Raw genomic sequence first — 21,414 nt, 5'->3', positions numbered from 1 at the left:
CCACTACTAGTGCCATTGGCCGGTGCATTGTTCATGTTTGTATACATGTTTTATTCATTTAATTAGTTTTTACAATTACGAGATGCCACTATGATTCTGTTTCTGTTGTTGTTTAAAATCGTGGTGATGTGTTCTGCTAATTTTTACGATAGGCTGGCTTTTGAAAATGCAAACTTTTATCGATTGGAACCGTGAGAGAAGTAGCGATTGTTTGCAATCGCTTTTAAATTTCCACGCCACTTGTATCCTGGGGTCTCTATGGCTAATTGGTTTACTTTTAGCAAGATATTCCTACGTATGGCTTGATCCGTACGAGTCTTGAACCCATTACACACATGTTTTGTATCGTCTTTTTACTGGACAAATATTGCAAGCAACTTGAGCAAATATGCTAGTCAATCACAATTAAATAATGATTTATCAATCTATTTTGAAATCAAGATAAAAATCTGTGTATGTATATATTTTATTTAATTAGAAATATTTTATATTATCATGTGTTTTAGTTCTAAGTAAACTTGTTCTGTGTTTTAGTTCTAAGAAAATGTGTTTTAGTTCTAAGAAAAAAATGTTCTTAAAAAATCTAACGACCATACCGTAGTCGATGAAGATGTTTACTCTTCGTCTGCTCCACTATCGCTACTTAAATGACAAATGACAGTGTTGACATAATGACAAACGGCAAAATTATGCTAAACTTTTTGACAGCGGCCATGAAAGCAGTGCACACGATAAAGAGAGCGAGAGAGAAGGAGAGAATTCAAGAAAGAGAGATTGAGCTGTAACCGAGTCCGGGTCCAACCCCGTTTCGATACATTTGATCCAGCTTCCAAGGTCCTCCGAACCAGGCCACTGCCTGTGCGTATGTTTGCCCGATAGTGCTATGTGTGTGTGTGTGTGTACTTGTTGGATCAACGCATGGGTCCCTGGTAGAAAGGAACCAAACCACGGCACGGAAGAGTTGTTTTGCTCTGTAATCTACCATGCAGCGTCTCGAGCAAATACGCTTCCATTCGCCGTCGTTCCGAGTCAATAAGAACTTGATTTTCTGTTTCTCTTTGCTTTGCTGTCGCAAGTTGACAGCAATAACAAAAAAAAAAAAAAACTCACACACATCAAGCTTTTTTGCTGATCTTGTACACAGCCGCTTATCTTTGGCAAAAAAAAAATAAAGCAAAATGAGCGGACGCTTCCCTTCGCTGTAATTCACCCAATTTCGGCATCTCGTTCCGTTCCGAGAAATAGTTCACAATAATAATATATCATTTTTCCCTCGCCTTCCCTTTCTCTCTCTCTCTCTCCCTTCTCCTCCGTACGTGGGACTCCTTTGGACTGTGTGAATCTATGTGTGTGTGGTGTGTGTGTGTGTTTGTGTCGAATTTGATGCAATAAGAGCACGAAAAAAGCGCCCGCTCACCAAATGGATGGAAAATGTTTCCAAGCATATGCGGATGGGTTCGCACGAAAGCCGTCTGCATAAGCTACTCTCGAGCAACCCACAAATGCATGCAACCGAACATGGTTTTCTATGTGACTGTGTGTGTGTGTGTGTGTATGTGTGTGTGTGTGACTTTTCTACTTAAACCCCTCCTGCTTGCGCTTAGAAAGCAAGTCACTGGAGTTTTTCCACCAAGTAGTTTCACCAAACCATCATCATCATCATAATGTGACATTGGAAAATTGGAAAAACCTTCCGATTGATGGGAACAGACCACCGTGTGCTATGCGTCAACATTAGCGTACGAGGGCAAATAGAGGGACGAATCTTTCGGGTGGTTTCGGGTTCACAGGGAACCAAGGTGAACGGGGAGAAGGAAACACTGAAGCCTTGCTTCATCCTTTGCGGCGCCCAGTCAACCGGAAAGAAGCCAAACCGAATTCGTCTCACGCTCGGTGCAACGAGTGTGTGTGTGTGAGTGCGCGCGTTTGCACAGGCGATGCACAGCCGGGCAAACATAAATGGGTGAATATGTCCTCCCAGAGATCGACGCAAACCTAAGCCAACGAAAACATATACAAAAAATAGTAATAAGAATATCAAATACACATCCCACATGTGGGACGCTAGCAGACACACACACACACACGCAACCACACGATTTCAAAGCAGTTGTTGCTGATTTTTTGGTTGCTTCGTATTGCTGCGAACGACCGACCTTCCCCCTCTCCTCCCGGAAACGAGCAAGGAAGTTTGTGAAATCAAAATTCAAATTTAGTTTATGTTGTTTTTTTTCTCTCTCTCTCTCTCCTTCTCCCGTTCCCTCTCTAGCTCTCTCAGTGACCCTCTCTGTGTATCATTTTCTTGCTTCAAGTTCTCGTGGCGCGTACAGTATTAGCCCATCAAAATAGACGGACATGTTCTGTTTGGTTAAGTGTGCTTTAGCGCTTCCACCGAGCGGTCTTGGCGTGTACCTTACACTCTCTGCACTGTGGCAGCGGAAGAGCAAGTTGCAGTTGTGAAATGTGACATGTTTACTGCGCATTAATAAATATGATGTCTTCCGATTGGATGGAGTTTTAAGCGGAATCGGAAATGGGCGATTTAATTGATGGTTGACTGCGATCGATTGAAGAAGCAACATTTTTTAATCTTTACCATTGCCATCTACATACACCCCTGTACTCCCTTCAATTTCTCTGTCCGGTACAGCACGTCTGTAAGACGAACCTTTACAGAGCGCAGTGCCGGATCATAGCACCCCATCCTGTTTCATCTTGATGGTTTCCTGCATCGATAGGGCTGGCATGTATGACGAAGCATGCGGGTGATATTGACAGTTTCCGGTTCGATTGCCATTTTGATGCGTTTTAAATTGGACACGCTACTGCAGTGGGAGGTCGTTCCCGGGAAGTTTGACATGCATGTCTTGTGAGTGACTTTTGCAAACGTTACGTGATATATTAAATGCTGGTGCAAGCATTATATTTAAAACGAGTTAAAACGAGTTGTGATGGGAAAATTTACAATTTACGTGATTTGAATACGCATATTTAAGAAGCATTCGATGAAATTACCAAGCTTCGTAGCTGACACAATTGACGTCTGTATGACACTTTAGTTAAAGGCTGTCGAAGCTTAATAATTGGAGTTTTACAAGATGATATAATAAGTTACAAATGATATTTTATGTTCTCTTTTGATTGTATATTTGTGTTATCATTATCATTGTATTGTTTGGAAACCCAATTACCGAACAATCAACAATGTGTGATAACATGTCTTATTTTTGATTATTCCTTGCAGATTATAAAATAAAACTCGTTTTGTATTGTATTGTATAAAAGCTATAATACTTTGAAGAAAACAAACCTACAGTTGGTCACTTGAAATCATTTGACTGTTCGAAACTCTTCTCTAGATAATCGTGCATTCGAATCATTGTACTTTCTTCCTTCCACCAAGCTCAACAATAACAAGAAAAGTTCTTTTCATTTCTAACGCAAAATCGATTATGTAACTTGTTTGCTGGATGAAAATAGTCCGGCATCATACAAGGCTCATAATTTATTCAACTTGTCTTGGCTGCATTATGCTATACCTGCACAACAACAAAAACTCACTCAAGCCTCTCTCTGGTCCTTACCATTCTCTTCCACTATATCCTTTCCTCTCTTTCTCTTGCTCGTGCGCTCGCACCGGGTGACAATTATCAATTATAATTTATGCCGTGTGCTTATGCATGCGCTATTTTTCTATCGCCTTCCAGCGTCAATACACTCACACCATTACTAATTTACCATGTTTTTGTGCTCTTGCTCTCTCTTTCCATGCCATTTCGTGTGTGCATCGTTGCAGGTAGGTAAACAATCCCGATCCGTTCCGGAAACTAGACGAACGAAGTAGCACGGAAGGGGTGTGTAAGTGCTTCAAGATATGGCTCACGGGACATACCATCTTATCACGCTTTTATTATTCGAAATCGAACCCCTACAGGAGGGCGGGAAGGTTGGAAGCGGGAAGCCAGGCGTAATAAAATATTCTACCCGTTTCAACCATCCTAACTCCCCCCTATAGCAAGCACAATTGAGATTGCACAAAATAATACCGTGTGACGATGGCGAGTGGAAGTGGGAGGAGTGGCCGTCCTGTCCAGTGTTCTTCAAAACATTGCAACACCGTGGTAAGAAGTTGGAACCGTACCGCGGGAAGTGGTTGCATCTTTTCGTTTCTTATTTTTCAAGAACGGCACAGGAACATGCTCAAGTGCCGTTTCGGGATGTTCCGGGGCCCGACGATGTAGCCGACCCCGCACATAATGCTCCGGAACAATGTGTGGCTTTGTGTCTGGGTGTGTACGTGCTTGGTGTATGTGTGCACAGGTTGCTTTTTTTTTCTTCTTCCTCGTTGTTTGCCGTTTTCTATCGCTCATCTGACGCCCTTTTGGGAAAGGATGTACTCGAAGGGATACGCTCTTGAGGCACGATGCTACTTCCCTGGGTGTGTGTTTTTTTTTGTGATGTTGTCAGGTTGCTCGTCTCACTCCAAAAAGCCTGGAAAGTGTTACCTAAGTTCACAGGTTTCAACGGAAGGGAAGTAACTGTTTCCGCTGACAATGATGATGATGACGATGGTGATGCTGATAATGATGGCGACGATGATGGTGATGATGATCAACTTTGAAACGTCGCTGTCTATGTCCGGAAGTGTCACCTATGATTTGATCTGCGAGCGAGCGGTGGAAGTGTGAAAACTTCCGACACTGGAGAAGCCCCATGCAACCGAGCGGTGGACGAAGATAGCAATTTATTCTTCAAAGCCTCCAACAGTGGCACACACACAGCGAAAAGAAGAAAAAAAGTCGTACAAGAAACCTAAGGCTGACCAAACCACCACCCACTAGAACAGTTGCACTGCAGTAGCAGACGCAGTAGTTGTTCCTTGTCCCCCATCCCAGCAACGTTCACCCGAGTTGTCACTGTTTGGGCTGGCAATGGGCAAGTGAGATTGCACAAGAAAACAAGACTCAACTTTGCCCAACCAGTAGGACGGGATGCGGATGTTGTATCCCCCCCCCCCCCCCCCCCCCCTGAAATTCTGCCTGCCATTCTGGAGCAATTTTCAACCGTTCCGTGTTCTGGGAGCTACAGCAAGTGCAAACGAAAACCCCCAAAAAAACGCACCTACAAACACGCTGAGATACGTAGTCGGTGAAGTTCGGGGAAGGGTGATAGAGAAAAACAAAAAAAAAACACTTCCTATCATCTCCCAAGCTTCGGGGAGCCCATCGCAAACCCCATGCGCTGTACTAGTAATAAACGCTCGAACTGGAATTGGAAGTGACAGGAAAAGGAGTGCGGCTGTTGCAGCAGCATCGCGCCCCAGCCCCATGGTCCTTTCCAGTGCCGTGCCCGGGTACACTCTCGCCGGCATGCCGGCGCGCACCGTGCGCAGGAAAAAGCGCTTCACGTCGCTGCTACGAGAGCTGTCAATTAATTGAAGTGATTTATTATAAACTCTCACTGCTCTGCCATTTTTCCGTTTCATTTATCGGAACGTCGGGATCGGTTCGGGACCGGCCTCGTCGCTGCTGTCTGGTGGCTGTGGAGCGCCGTGCGAAAGATGGACGGAAAATTAGGAACAACACGGAGCAAAAAACAACTCCTCGGAAGAGAACACCCACACACACACAAGAACCGTGCGAAGAAGCGATGGAACAACTTTCTTACATATTTCCGGGTGGACGCTTTAGTTGATGGGTGGGTGGGTAGAGGGGGTTCGAGATGAAGAATCCTCTTGTAGTCAGATACCGCGGGGGAAAGGCGTACCTTCAATGTTGATTTCCATCACGGAAGCGTCACACGCTCTCGGCACACCAAAAATCATCGTTATTATCATCATTTAGTACGCCCGAGAATGGGCGAAATGGGGAGTAGCACTGGAACGGTGTGTGCGCCTTCCCACTTCCCCACTGAAAGCACTCCAGGCTATCATCATCATTTTGATCACGGAACACACCCTTTCGACCTTGCACACACTCGGGTGTTTGCGGCGGGTTGGACTTCACTCCCACGTCTAGAACATTTGATTGTGAGTAGTGATGGCCGAGCTGCCTAAAGTTACGTTACCTGCTTTTTGTTCTTTTGTGCCATGGTGACGTACCACTCGCTCGCTTGTGTTGAGTTTGCGTGTTTTTTTTTTGTTATCCTTGCGCCACTTGATGGACGATATTTTCTTTTTTTTTGTTATAATGGGCGATGAAAGGGGTGAGAAAGCAAACATAACCTCTTCACCGGTGACACCGGTGGTCCTTTAATTAATCTCCTTCAATAATGATCTGAAGCTATCGCCATCAGCAGATGCTGCTGCTGTTGACCTCTCTCTGAATCAGGGGCAGAAAACAGAAGGCCTGCTTTGGCGATGCACGGCGTGTGGTGGGCTAGAGCGGTGGGGTCTTTGGTAGTATATCATCCTCGAAAGTCAGCTTCTTGTTGAAATCAAGAGGGGCTCTTTTCAAATACTTCATGAGCGCTATTTAATTAATCCTGCTGAACAAACTATGCCGCTATCGATTAGAGCATATGATTTCTGAGAGTTTTATTAGGAATTAACACATGTGAAGCATAATACATAAAATAAGATAAAGTTCATTTAAAATTATTTTTTCAACCTTTAGTATAATTACGTATTTAGAACAGCGCGGTGCCTGAGAGGACTCTTATTTAATGTAATGTAACGGCTTTTTCTACCTATTTCACAATCAAACAACAAGGTTTTCTAGTTATACAGGCTATGATGCTTTTCTTCGTTGTAATAGAGTTATCTTCATCTAATCTGCAAGTCTCTCGAGACTTTTGGAATTGGAAATTCAAATAAGACAGTTTGGTAAGCGATTGAAGCGACAGAACTGAAAAGGGACGTTATAAAAGCATATGTTTTTAAAAATATGTTTGAATTGGAATTAGAAAGCAGAACATTAAACAACGAGTATACGAATCATAAGGTAGATCATTGAAGTTGATTTTTGATTCAACCTGTGAACAGAGCTAGTAGATCTGCTATATTTGGGGATGCTTGTATATTTTTTCTTTTATCTTTCATGCATTAGGAACCCAATCAATCTATTGGGATGTGAAATACCTATAATTTGATTTTAATCGTTGTTATGATCTTTATTAATATTTTTTCTATTATTTCTTTACCTCAAGACTTGCATCTAAGTGAATGAACCATAATAAAAGCTATCCTAACCAATATTTTTGGGAATATTTTGTTGGAATTAAAATAATAACTAATAATATTACATTTATAAATCATGAATTATAATCAATATTTAACTATTATTGTGACTTGTTTCGGTTAAATCCATAATAAACAAATGTTAAACAACCGATTGTTATGCTATATAAAAATTCAACGACAACTCAAACTATAGTAAGTCGAAATATTGTAATATTATTTTGACTGTTCTCCACCAAAACAGTCGTAAACCGTACAGATATAATTATTAAGTCATCACTCTCCCTTGGGCGATGGTCACCAATCCTCCAGACCGAAACGGAACGTGTAGCGTCTCCTGCAAACGGTAGTGACACCATTTCACATCAATTAAACACACTCGAATTTCCAACTCCCCGAGACGTGTATTCCGCTTTACAACCCGAAATCACGGGCAACAATCGTACACCGCCCGAAGAAGCAAATCCGTCGGCTGTCCCACTGGTACAGTTTAAATATTTATTTTACAAGCAAGCAAGCAAGCAAGCGACCAAGCAAAGTTGCTACCCCGTCGTTACCCAGCGGGCACTAGCCGGAAGGGCGTCTCGAGGTTTCACCAGAACCGCCCGCTTGATTTGGTAAAATAATTACAGAAAAGTTGACCTTAACATGCTACCCAGCATGTCTGTGTGTGTGTGTGTGTCGTGTTACCCTTCAGCGTGTAGTGGAGCGGATAGTTGTTGCTATATTGTTGTGAGCGCTGTCCCCACCATCTGTCCAACGGTCTGTCTCCGGTGTCCGTGCTCGATTTCCATGACCAGTTTGCCGGGCAGAGGTACAATTAGATCAATAAATCTCATCCTCCTGCCCTTCGTCCTCGGCTGAAGCTGGCGTTTTCCCTTCGCTCTCCGGTGCATGCCGTAGCGATTGTCGTCCAATGTCAGTGTGGACTCTCCCTTACCGTGCCTGCCAAACTTTACACACGCAAAGGCTAGTCCCATTTCGGGCGTGTGATCCCCTATTTTCCGAACCGCCCGGAGGCGTAGCTGCTGGAGGCGTGGATTAGTGGAGTGAGCAACAGTGGAAGCGAGCGACGAGTTTGTGCAGCAGATGATCGTCCGCTTCCAGCCCACCAGCAGCCTTTGCCTTGTTTTGGTGGGGAGGGATGGTGTTGGGCGGGCTTACCAGCTTCAGTCGTAATGTGTCGGAGGCCTTAAAGAGGCAAGTTGCCGGAATAGTGCCGCAAGTCAAGCGACCGTTCCCTTCGAATGCAAACGAACCGAGAAGCACATTCACACGCGCGCAGAGGGCATGTGAAGTTGCCCAGTTTCGGGCCCCAAAATGCCTACACAAAGAGTGACTCCGTGCTCCGTGGGAAGGAAATGGGCCGAAGGCGGGAGGAAGGTCATCCCGATCCCGCACGAGCAAACGCACGCACCGCACATGCCATTTCGTTCGCAGTGACAAATGTAAATCACTTAACCATGTGACCCCCCGCTGTCCACGCGGGCGGTCCTACTTTCGACCAGGAGGGGGGGAGTGCGCGCACGCTATCCAAAACCGGGACCGGTGAACAATTGCTGTCCAACCAAAAATGGGGATAGGAAGGTGGGGCAAGTGAATTGAATGGAACGATTTTCCACCTATTTCGATGTTGAAATGCCTTCGCAAATGGGTTGCTCCAAAATTGCTCCGAAGCATTTCTGTCTCTTGCAAACAAATCGGGACCATTTGCTAGATTGAAGGTTTGTGCTGGAGATGTTTTAGGTCCAGTCTTTGGAGCTCAGGAATGCTCATCTTCAGTGCGTTGAGGCGCTATGGAAAGAGTTGCTATAAAATCATCCTCCACAACACGAGGCCATAATCGGAGCAGATAAAATTACTTTCAGCTGCAAAATTCCTTCTGAACGACAAACTCCTTGTAAGCTTCAATCGCTGAATCGGTCACCAGAAGTGTGTGATACGTACATGACGAGCGACATTTAAATCGTTGATCTATGTAATGGTCAATTGCGAAGCTCTGATGCGGATGTTTCGTGTTTTCGTTGCTGTGCCCTCACACTGCCGTCTCCACTCCTTGCTGAGCCACACCGCCTGCCAAACCACTGCTGTGAAATATTCGCGACAATTCACCCCGTAACTGTTATGGCGTATCAGTTCGATACAATTCAGTACAAGCGGCTGCACTCTCCCTCAAGCTGTCGCGCTCAGCTCTCAAGCAGCTGTTTGAGATGTTCTTTCGGGGCGAAAATTACTCACAGCCCGCTCGCTACACGCTGTGCCCAGGATCTCTTCCAACTGTTGACCTAGCAAGGACGTGTGTAGCATTTACGCGGCAAAGCAAGTGAAGCCAGTGGTCAATGTTTCGTCATCGCCTCTCTGACCGATGCTCCAAGCGTCTGGACGTGTGTGTGTGTGTGTTTGGTGTGCTTGAAACGAATTATAACAACCCCTGCCATGCCCTCCGGAGACTCTCCCGGCTTGAGTGGATTGACCATTTATGTACGCTGACGTTGGCACTCGGCACAACTACCCCTCTGCTGGAGTTACTTGAAACCCAGTCCTTCATGGGCGAACGAAGCTGGCAGCGGTCGAACCCCGAAAGAGTTGGACTCAGCGCAAGAGCAAGCGAGCGAACGAGCTGCGATTGTCATGTTTGTCCATTTTATGTGTGCCATGCAAAATGCACAAATTGTGCAGTGCTGTGCATTCGCATGCAAAATCCCTTTTCCCCTGCCCTCGCGCCCGCTCCCAACCGTGGGGCCCAACGGTCGGGCAATCCTGTTACAGGACGCTTTTGGCTCTGTGTCTGATGTGCCTTTTCGCAAATGCGATTCATTTCGGTCTGGCCATTGCTGTGCGCGGGCCAGCATCGAATGAACATGTGAGGTTGCTCTCCCTCACGCCGACTGTGCCATAAATGGTGCGTACAAAGAAAGAGAGAGAGAGAGAGAGAGAGTGAGAGAGTGAGAGAAAGAGTGAAAGAGAGTGGGTAAACCCGGTCCAGCTGTGGACCTCAATCGGTTTGCGAAAGCCCCGGTATTGCAATGAGTGCCGGGAGCCGTCACGAGTAGAGGCGGCGCAAGATACAATTGTTACACACCAACCTACGGCTCCTTTTACCCCAGTGGACACACACACACACACAGACTCACGATGTCAAACATCGCGTCCATGTATCATGCTTATGCACACGACATTCGACTGCACGCTCTTCTCGGCGGACGACCCCGTGAATGGTGATGGCGTTACCGACTTTACGAAAACACAACCCGGTTCGGTCGCTTCTGCCACCGGTCTTTGCCATTTGCAGATGATGGAAAGGTTTCGCTGCAACCTACCTCTCCCCCCCCCCCCCCAACTGCCTCCCCGCCGGTTACAGGAAGCGTTGGCCGAGGACGAACGACGGCTGCAGGTTACATCGTTTCATTCAGGACAATTTAATTGTAATAACGTTTCATAAACATGTAATTGTAATGGGATTATAATGCAACCCCCCATTACCACCCTCCATTGTTTCTGACGATGTGGTCAATTTAGTCTGCACTTTGACGGTAGCCATTTTTGCAGCCTTGCCCGCCTTGCATGCTGAGATCCGCATCATGCTGTGCTTTTGCAATGGTTTGATTTTCTGATGCCATGGTGTGTTTTTTTACCCCCAGTTTGCCGAACGGGATGGGTTTTATGATACATTGTGGCAATTATTTATGTCGCACGCCGTAGCTTTTCCGAACGAGCACAGAACGCGGGTAGGTTATGTGTTGCATTTTTGTTAACGCACGCTTACACATCCCAGTACACGCCTTGGTGCGTGTGCGGTGCAAATATTGAAGGGAGTTTTATTTGAAAAAATTAACTATTTGCTGCTTTGTTTCGTGTCCATTACATGTGGCGTGGAGGGGGAGGTGCTATTGATTCGATTAAGCATAATAGATGGTGTAACAATGGGCAAAAATGAGTACAGTAATAAATGAGTGTGGTTTAGACACTTCTGCAGGGCGTGTAAAATGAATAATTATTGTTGGTGTGAGCAGATATGCTACCGTACGCAAACGCTGGGTAAAGTTAGTAGGTGCAGGACAATGGGTGCTTATTAATTGTTGCATAGGCTTCTGTGGAACGAGCAACAGTGTGAAGTGCTATAATATGCGTGCTTATAGTGTAATATTGATTATCAATAATCGTTTAAAACTGAAGCATTGATTTTAAATCATGGAGGACACTTTGCTAATCACTATAAAAGGTATAATATAGCTCCTGAATAAAAAAAAGGTAGAATATGGGGGCAACCATTTGGACATAAATTAATTTATTTCAGAGGATATTTTAACTGAATATTATCAAATAAATTTGATTCAACCAACCATCGCTTGATGCGTAATTTGAAGCTTAGCCAAGTAATTTTTTTTTTATTTTTATTGAGCTGTTTATAACTAAAATCAACAAAACATCTCTTTTTTTTTAAATTAAGATTTCTGCTCCAATTCAGCATTTCTTTTTTGTAATACAAAATGTTGTAATGCCTATAATATGTTTCTATTCAAGCCATTATAATTTACGACATCATATTCCTGATTATTTCTGGCCATTCTATTGTCGTTTTTAAAATGAATCTATCATGCAGCATTCAGGGTTGATTCCGTGGTACAGTCGTCAACTCGAACGACTCAATAACATACCCGTCATTGGGTTCAAGCCTATAATTGACCGTTCCCCCGTAGCAAGGAATATTTGACTATCTGGCTGCGTGGTAATGAATAAAGCTTCGAAAGCCTGAATAGGCCGGCATGTCCGCGTAGGATGTTACGCCAAATAGAAGAACAAGCACTCCAGTATGCACTTAGTTGACCTTGACCATCACTGTTTTTACATAGTAGACCGAGAATTTTTGATGAATGATTGCCTGTTTTTATAAATCATATCAGAAATCATTTTGACTTTTCACGAAGCATGAATCAGAATGTTTCAACACATTGCAAAGTATATTTTGTTGAGCAAATGTACACACTGATTTAAAAACTAAATAATATAATAATATAACTAAAGCAACAAAATATTTAAAAAAAATAATTAAAAAACTCGGGGTGATTAATCTTGTTCGCTTCATTTAAAGCTTTATTTCTTTATTTTTCATAAAGCTAAATTCACTACAATTTATTTACTGGATACAATTGATTTAAATTGTATATCCAACAATTCAACGGAAAAACACAATTTAGGAATGAATAATGCAACATTTATTATTTGAAGAAAAATCTAGACGTGCCTTTCATATGTTATGAAAACTATTACAATGTAATTTTTTTTGTAGTATACAGAGTTTCCCACGAAGCAATTAAAAATCTAGGAGAAATCCTGTATCAATTATCAAATTCCACGTATCCGTTGATTGTTTAACACAAACCAGCATTCACTTATGGACCACCCTTAAAAGAAAGTTAACCTTTCGTCATACGTGCATCAATTTGGATCATTGGTATCATCAGATTTATAACCCGTTTCGAGGATTAAAAGATACTTCTCTTTTCCTTATAGTGTGCTATGTGGAGTATACTGCTTTTTCTTTGCTGCTTGCCTCACCCACCTTTCAGGCAAACAAACATACCAAAAACCCTTTTCCCACGGCAGCAACGACATTGAAAATGTGCACGCGTGCTACGACGCAATTCCAAACCAGCAACCCATCATCATCATCATCATCATATTCATCCTGCTAATACTTCAAGCTCCTGTTCCATCCTGTCCTCACCCAGTCTTATCTATCCAGCCTTTCTATTCCGATTTTCCCATTTCGCATCAGCAGTGCAATTCAAAATGGGCATTTTTTCCTTTTGCATCAATACCACCCCCCCCCCCTCCCCCGCCCCTTGTATATGCACACGCAATGTACCCCACCTTTCCGCCCATCCACCCCAGCAGGCGCATAGCAAAAACACATACCGGAAGCCGTGTAACATACTCTCGGGCTCTAGATTTGCAGCGGAGAAAACAGCCGCTTGTGTGTGTTTGTGTGTGTGTGTGTGTGTGTGGATGTGTGCCGCACACGTGCGAGAGTGTGTTTGCTACATTCCTGAAGCTTTTACAATCAGCTTTGCAATTTCGGGTTGAACTTTTCTCACCTGCACCAGGGGGAACATTCTGAACCGTGGCCGGAGGAGCGTACATTCGGTCGCACCGTTCACTCCGGCACCGTGCACACCGGTGTGGGGTTGTGCTTTCGTGCGATGGGCTTTGCGAAACAGGGCCAGCTTCGCCGGGGGAAATCACGTGGAAAAGCTACTTAAGAACGGTGAACGTTTGGCGAGAAGAGCGTGCGAGAAGAGTGCTGCCTGCGTGTCCTGGCGATAAGGATAACGGCTGCTACTGCCACACGCTCGCTAGCCTGGGTGCGAGCGAGAGCTAGCCGGTTGCGGCGGTGCCGTCCAACGGTGCCGTCCGACGGTGCCGACCGACGGTACCGACGGCGCCGGTTGGCAGGTCCGGTTGTCTCGCTCACACGCCCTGCCGCCTGTAAAGGAGGGCGAGTGGTGTGTGTGTGTGCTTGTGCGTCCGGCGCGTTACTTGTGTTGGGGCGAACGCGTACCGGTACTCGGTCAGCCGTGTGTACGCGTGCGTACTACTGTGTGGGTGTATGTGTGTGGGTGGGTTGTGTATGTGTATGTTCGTTTGGGGAGGGAAAAAAGAAACTCCAGGAAAATCGAGCAAACCTTCACTTACAAATCGTCTTCGAAGGGATGGCACTTACATTCCATCGCCTGACTGTACGGGAAGGTTTTGTGTAATTTTGTTTTTAGCATTTTATTTTTACTATTACTTATCCTTTTCGATTGAAGCAAAGAACTATTTATGAAATATTTATTTAAATATGCAAGTAATTGTTTAATATCTCACAACAAAAATCATTTCTTCCAATTACACCGCCGTTGTAGTGGATTTTCCTTTTCCCCTTGCAAGCAAAATAAAAAAGGTAGCTTTCCTCACGTGCTTGAACGCACCCTCGCCCCCCGCTTCCGCCACTCAACGCCCTTCCATTCCCGTTCGCATCGAGGCAGCAGGAATCACAGGACCACCGTTCAACAGAGTGCGTGATTTTACTGCGTCGTCGGCCGAACCCGAACACAGCCCACCCTTTCTGACGGTGTGCGCGCTGCTACCGTCGGCCAAACTCCCGCAGGGGAAAATTGCGTACCGGTTCCCCTCGGGAAGGGGGGGGGGGAGCGGTGGGTGTGGGATGCGTACGTTCCGACGTCCGTATTGGTGACGGATCAGGTTTGGTTGGACCGAGAGCCGACAGTAGTAAAGAGCAGTCCCTGTGCTTTAATTCCTGTGCCAGTTTGCTTTCTGGTTGTTTGAGGTTGGTTCGGATTGGAAATGTAAGGATGAGGTAGATTGGCCGCGCACACATTGGTCTGTCTGGCTAAAAGATCTGGTTTGTTTAATTTTTATTTGCGTTTCAAAGCAGGAACAACGTACGATGTGATACAAAGCATTACGTTACGCGAAAAACAGTTCAGTTTGCTTGAAACAACCATCCATAAACAGCATCTTCGAACTGAACACACCATTTACAACGTCACTTTGTATCATACGCAGCACAAACAACTCACTCGCCGTCACAAAACTCTTCCTTAGTGTCTGCCTTTCTGCTCAACTGTTTCGGTGCCAAAAACAGCCTATTAGAAGCAACAAACATCACTGGCCAGATTCTGCCTGTCTCCCCCCCACAAAAAGCGGTGCCGCAGCAAAAACGCGTGTAACAAATCTGACTCGCGGGCTGTCCATGCGCCCATCCACATCCCGGTACGGCACACTCTAGCTGGCCAACTTGTGCCCGCTCGAACGCGTCTTGGCTGTACGCGCGGATCGTGTGTGTGTTTTCCCTTCGGCCGCGGTTCGCTAGTTGTCTCGCTTCAGCAAACACGCGCCGTCCCATTGGGTGGTGAATTTGGTGCTGCCGTTCGGTACAAAAAAAAAGGAAAACCTCTAAAGCGAATGGGAAAAACTCACCACCGCAACATTCGAACATCCGACGTTCTCACCACGCTTTCGAACTTCGAAAGACTGCACACTGTTCGGGTATCGGTAAAAGGAGAAAAGGGGAAGCAGGGCCCGGACGGTTGTGCACCTGCTCGGCTTTTTCCCATCGACTGCCTTTTCCTCCACCCCTCACTCTCTAGCTCGCCCAGGACGCAGTGTTCCCTTTTCCCATCCCGGTTTTTTTTTTGTTGGTTCGTTCCCTCAAGTGGCAGCTTCGGGCCTGTACGCTTCGTGCCCAGTTCGTCCAAGCAGCAGCAGCAGCAACGGAACTTCGGGCCGGGTTGGGACGCGATTCGGGCCGTGTTCGGAGTTCGGGCTCACGGGCGCTTCGGCTCAACCAATACGAACGCACGCCCAGCGGGAGCGGGGGTGGTCGTCCCGAAAAACCCGAACACGCTCTCTCCCCCGGGGGGAGGTCGAGCACCGGAAGGTACGGGCGGCGGAACGCAATGGTACGTGGAAAGGATCCTCAGGCTGTGTTTGTGTGTGTGTGTGTCCTGGTCGTCGTGCCGCGCGTGCTGTGCACCGGAGAGCGCGGGTTCGTACGCCGGAGACCCCACTTTTGCTAGTTGCTACCCTTATATTGTGGTGGGCCCTGCCCGGAACAGTTAGTACGCATCGTATCCTCCTCATTCGCTGTCTAGCGCTAGTCGAGTTTACGTCGATTAACCGTCCCCGTCGTTGTTTGTTGATTTTATTGAGCCACCTACAGGCCATACAGGCGAATCAAAACGGAAAAGTAAAGAGTGACGACACTAAGGAGAAAGAGAGAGAGAGAGAGAGTGCAGCAAAAAAAGGAAGCAAATCCCCTCGTTAATCCAACTGCCCGCGGAAACCGCGGGTGTCTAGTGTACGCAATTACGTTTTACGTGCCCAAAAAAGCCAACCGCAACCGAACAAGCAGTCGAAACGTTACTAAACTTCGCGCGTTCTTAAACACGTACAGGTTCCAACCGTCGCCCACTGGCATGTGCGGCAGTTAACTTCGGCAGCTCACACCGTAACGCATTGGGCTGGAAATGATTAGAATGTGCAAATGCTACCGGATTTTCGAGCAGTTTCGGGTGGAGTGAATAGTTGACCAGTAGTGCCGGTGTGGAGGAATTTTAGTTTTTTTTCCCTAGCAGGAAAATTCCATCCCCAATACCTTCGACAGTACGGTGGTTAAAGTGTTGCCGTTGTGAGGCGAGAGCGTGTGTGTGTACTGTGGTTTTGAGATGAGCGGTGTTACTGTTAGTGGAATCAGTTCCAAGATAGGTTGTTGACGATTTATGGCTGAAGATGGGATACGAAAACAACAAACTGGCAATGATTTCACCGTAAAGACAGCCTTTAATAAATAATACAGCTCAATATATAAGCACGCTTCTGGAGTAGGAGGAACATTAGCAAAAGTTCAACTTCACCACTAAAGAGCGTTCACAACAGCAGTACGGCCCCCAAAATAAATCTTGCAACGGTTTCGCCAAGCAATCATCTTTCGCTCGACAGTTCCGGGAAAGTGAACATTCTTTTCCTACCCACCCACGCATAAATTGGACCCGTTTCGTCAAAACCGAATTAAACAAACCGAGCGGCAGCAGCAAGCAGCAGCAGCAGCCGAAGCTGCCAAGAGGCTCGTTGAAAGATCAACCAATCTACGGACAGACTTGCCTGTGTGTGCGGCGGCCGTGCTGCGCGGAGCAAAAACCACTGATTGCCTGTTTTCTCTCCCTCCGATCCGGTTCGTTAGCAAGTGAGCTGCGTTTGGGTTGGTTTTGCGTGAGGTGGTTGTTTTTTTTTTTTTTTGGCCAGAGAAAAAAAAACGATATTAGTGAAAATGGGAAAATTTTGCTCACAAAAATCGCACCACCACTTTACACCCGCGAAGTAGTTGAGTTAGCGAATCGCAAATCCCTCGCCTGCTTCGGTTGCATGCCGGTAGCTTTAACGCAGCTCGGTTTTCAGGCAGCGCCGACTGCGCTTTTGAACCGACCCAGGAATTGAAGTCTCCGTTACACATTAAAGCTGCGTCGCAGCGTCGCCTGCGATGCCAAACAGCAGAGTGTGCTGTAGAGTGAAATGAAGTGTGGAGCTAAGCGTTTGACAAGCAATCGTTTCGCTCTTTTTCGATATCTCTCTCTCTCTCTATCGCTCCCTCTCTTGCTGGTGGTTGTAATGAAGGACTTTGTTGGGCGTAAAATATGATTGAAAATAGTTTTTTTTTCCTTAGAACTTTATTTATTAAATGAGGAAAAACCGCTGTAGAAAAGAGCTAGGCGCCTCCATTAATGTCAAGAGCTGATATTAAAATTCAACAAACAATTAAATTTCTTTTTCGTGGCCTTTGAAAGACTTCTCAAAGAAGTCTGATGTCTCCTTTTTTAAAATGAAAAAAAAAAAATTTTTTTGCGGCCATAGCCATATTAATATTTATTATTTCATCATAATATTTCCACCATTTGTTTTTCTTTCCTAGTATTTAGCTAAAAGTAGTCACCGTGACACGTACAAGCTAAACCAACCACAAAAGAAAAGGCAAAAATTAGTTAAACCAAAGCAAACAAGTAGTTTGACACAGTTTTCCTCGCGGGAGGAAAAAGGAAACGCGTAGCTAAAAGCAGTGCAGAGCAAACGCGTCCAAAGTGCCGAGTCTCTTGTTCGTCTCGTGCAAACGCAAATCGTAACCAGCCCGGTTTGGCACGACGAATCTGCTGCAGTTAAAGTTGTTTAAAGTTTACAAATCGGTGTATAGTGTGTGTGCGTGTGTTTGTGTGCCCCATTCGATTGCCTCATCTTGCCCGCCCGCCCTCCCACCACGCTGCCCGGTTCCGGTCTCGGTTGTTTGAGTGTGGTATTGTTTCGACAACACGAATAGAAGCGAAAAAGTGAAGTTAATAACGCGCGCGCGTATAGCTTTTCGAGTAAAAAAAAAAAGCACCCAAAAAGGCAGGGCTAAACGGGTTCGAAAATAGGCGAAAGAGTAAGCAAAAGAAGTAAAGCAAGTAAGCGCACAAGGTGTTTGTGTTGTTCTGTGTGTGAGCCTCTTCTTTCGCTTCGCATTTGTCTTGCTGGCCGGCAGTTTGTGGCAAGCGTCACAGCGAGCAAATTTATAAAACAACACCAAACCGTACAAAAAAAATCTATCCCATCTGTTACCTACCGAGGTATCGGGAAAAGGAAGAAGCAACAAAAAAAAACAACAACACCACGACCACCAGCATCAGTTTCGCGAGTGTTCGCGTGTGTACAAGCGCGCTCTCGTGCGTGTGTGTGTGTGAGCGAGTGTGTTTATCTGTGTTTGTGTGACGGCTGGTGCGACCCGAGTAGTCCCGTGTGTGCGACGGCCGAGGTTTTGCAAGGGCAAGGAAACCTGTTTTTTCGAGGAACGACCCCGGTACGACGCAAACGGCCTCAAGATTTTCCCGTCCACAATTAAGGAAATAACGGCGCCAGTAAACTACTACCTAGCGAAAAAAGTCATTGTAAGTGTGAACACAGAACCAATCTTTTTGTACCCGGGTACACGGGAGCGAGAGGAAGGGTTTCCCGAGTTCCCGCTTTTAGCACTGCCGATTGCAGTTGTACAGAAAAACATGCAAAAAAAAAAAAAACACACAACGCATTTCGCTTCCTTCCTTGCACCAAAGTGTCAAACTTTCGCTTTTGTGACGTCTTGTTTTTTTGTGTGTCCTTGTTTTCGGGTTTCCATTTTTTTTTATCCTCACCAACCCACCATTACTGCAGTAATTTCTACTGCATTTCTGTTCCCATCTTGATGTACGCGAATGTGCCACAGCAAGCGCCTGCAAGAGTGTCTTTATTCGTATTTTCTTTTTTGCTTTGATAAGTCTGTTTTACATCTACACTTTTTACATTCTGTGTGTTCAATGTTTTGAATATTTTCCAATGTTTCGCTCTCTGTTGGTATTTTATATGAAGGTAATTCAAATTTAAAAATGAAAATAATTTCGACTGAATCTACTATTGAATTTGTTTTTTTAATATATCTCAAAAAACACACTTACTACAAACGTACCTTAAACAATATCCCTCACCAAAGCCTTGCCAACTTCGTTTACTCTCGCAATCGAGACGCGACTACCTGGGAGCAACATCTTGAGGCAGCTTTTTTTTTTTGTTACTATTTTTTGAGTGAGTTTTCACCTCAGTCCACCTTGGCGAAGGCCACGTGAGAAATGTGGGCGACATTTTTCAAGCGACGAACTTGCCGACGAACGTCCCGAAAAAATGGCACCCATGGATTAAAGCTGTGTGTAGCGCAGACCCATCCTACAAGCACACCTTCTGCTGCTGTGCTGCATACCAAGAGCAAGAAAAATCAACCAAAAAAAAACAAGCTACCGGAAAATGCTCCTGAAAATACTTCTTCGTCTTGGGCGGGCGCCTTGAAGATACGGCCTAGCCTTGGCATCCTGGTCGCGCTCAGTGGGAGGGAACAGTGGAAGAGAGCTCACCGTGCTTTGAACCGGTGGCACAAGAAGACGTAACACAAGTGTGTGTGTGTGTGCAGTAACGAACGCGAAGTATAACGAACGCCCCGGAATGACGGTGACATTTCCGTTTCCCTTGTTGCCGCAAGGTTTCCGCCGTCGTTTCCGCCAAACCGTCCCAAACGGTTCGGTGCGGATGGTGGCGAAAAGCCCTGCTGTAAAATGTCCCTTCTTTTTCTCGATGAATGCGGCCGGGGTGTATGTGTTTGAGTGGGTTGCAGCCGCGCAGTGACTGTTGAAGTGACTGTGTTGTGTGCACGCTGCTCGATGAACCAGAAAGCAACCGACCGGCGAGTGGGGTGGCGGGAAAGTCCAGCGCCGCCACCCGTCCAACACACGGCCGACACACAACACAATAGAGCGCGGGAGAGCAGTTTGCCCGTGCTTGCTGTGTAGCTTGCCTCCTACCGCGCTTCGCATTAAATCTTTGCATCGGGGGGGGGGGGGGGGGGGGGGCACCCGCCGAAGTGGCAACGGGGTAGGCTTCTTTACACTCGAATTTTACGAATTTCTTTGCCACATTTTAAGGAGCACCATCATTTGTCTGGGGGGTTTGTTTGTGTGCATTTGCTTTTCCTTTTTTTTTTTTTGCTTGTTCGGGTGTGTGGCTGTATTTGTTAGCCGAAAAAACAGGAGGGTTTGGAAAATATTTTTCCTCAGCTGCTTTAAAGCGCGGGGTAACATTTGGTTTCGGCGGGCGGCGGCCGTGCGCTACAGCTTTCATCAAGAGTTTTGTGTCCGCCGCTTCGCAAAACTGTGACCAGGTCGGGTTCGTATACGGTTATTTCGAGTTACTGCGAGGAAAAACATGTAGGCAAGAGCGATGCGGAATTATGCAAGTAAAAAAAAAAAACAAACCAAAAAATCAGATAAAACTTTATGAGCTAAATGATCGTAAAAAATATTTCTTTATTTTGCTGTACACTGTTCGTTTCGAGCTCTCCGCACGGAAATGGAGGTTTTTTGGGTGGTCATTTGTTTTTGCTGTTGTTGGTGGTGGTCTAAAGCACACTCCGTTATCGATGCAGGGACAGACGAAAATATTCGAACGACAAACGCACTCCGGGAACCGTGTAGTGGTGTGCAATGAAACGCCCACGACAGAAAAAAGAAGAGGTTATATTCCAAGTTGTTCACCAGCAAAAGTACCGACTGGCCCAACGACATCTTCATAACTTTACGGTTACGGGGTCGGTCGCATCGTGGCCTGGTAAGGGGCAAACCCAAACCTTAAAACTGTTTAACAACGTTTGCTCGGGCAAGCTGATGCCCAAGCGATTGATTTTCTGCGTGGAAGTGCGATTACGCATTTTCAAGGCCACCGGAATGACCCTCCATCGAAATGCTCCGAACGACGACGACGACGACGACGGGTTGATGTAAAAGTTGGGACGAAAAACTTTTTTTTTCCCTCCACTCAGCAGTGGCATTTTATCCCTTACCCGTGCTGTGCGCTGTTATTGTGTGTCTGTGCGATGCTAAAGTGATTTTTCTTCACTTCTAGTCGGGTTGCGGTGTAGTGTAGAATATGGGAAGCTGCAACTCCGTGAGTTCGATCCCGGGTTGCTGAACCCTAAGGTTGTGGATAAAGGAAGCACCAAGCAGGCAGTCGCCCCAAAATGGAAAAGAAAAAGGCGCGAATAAATTACGGTTCCGAGGGCCGAAGGGTGCTGCTGTTTTGTTCTAGTGCGGCCAACCGGTGGCCATTTTCTGATCGGATCAGACTGT

At 45.8% G+C, this 21,414-nt stretch overlaps 1 protein-coding gene across 17 annotated transcripts in view; it reads left to right on the top strand.

Moving 5' to 3' along the window:
- LOC1277242 (RNA-binding protein Musashi homolog Rbp6) overlaps positions 1 to 21,414 on the top strand; it is a 591,248-nt gene that overhangs the window by 295,553 nt on the left and 274,281 nt on the right. The window contains exons 1-2 of one of the 17 annotated variants that reach the window (XM_061643245.1): positions 15,791 to 15,932; positions 17,652 to 18,657. The exons of 15 other annotated variants lie outside the window; for them this stretch is intronic. The gene's annotated coding sequence lies outside the window, so the exon portion shown is untranslated. Of the gene's footprint in view, positions 1 to 15,790; positions 15,933 to 17,651; positions 18,658 to 21,414 lie in introns of those variants that run through there. One more of the 17 variants, XM_061643246.1, reaches the window with a different exon arrangement.

This window comes from Anopheles gambiae, chromosome 2 (assembly GCF_943734735.2).
Source record: "Anopheles gambiae chromosome 2, idAnoGambNW_F1_1, whole genome shotgun sequence".
Lineage (NCBI taxonomy): Eukaryota > Metazoa > Arthropoda > Insecta > Diptera > Culicidae > Anopheles > Anopheles gambiae.
This window is presented reverse-complemented; position numbering and strand designations above follow the sequence as displayed.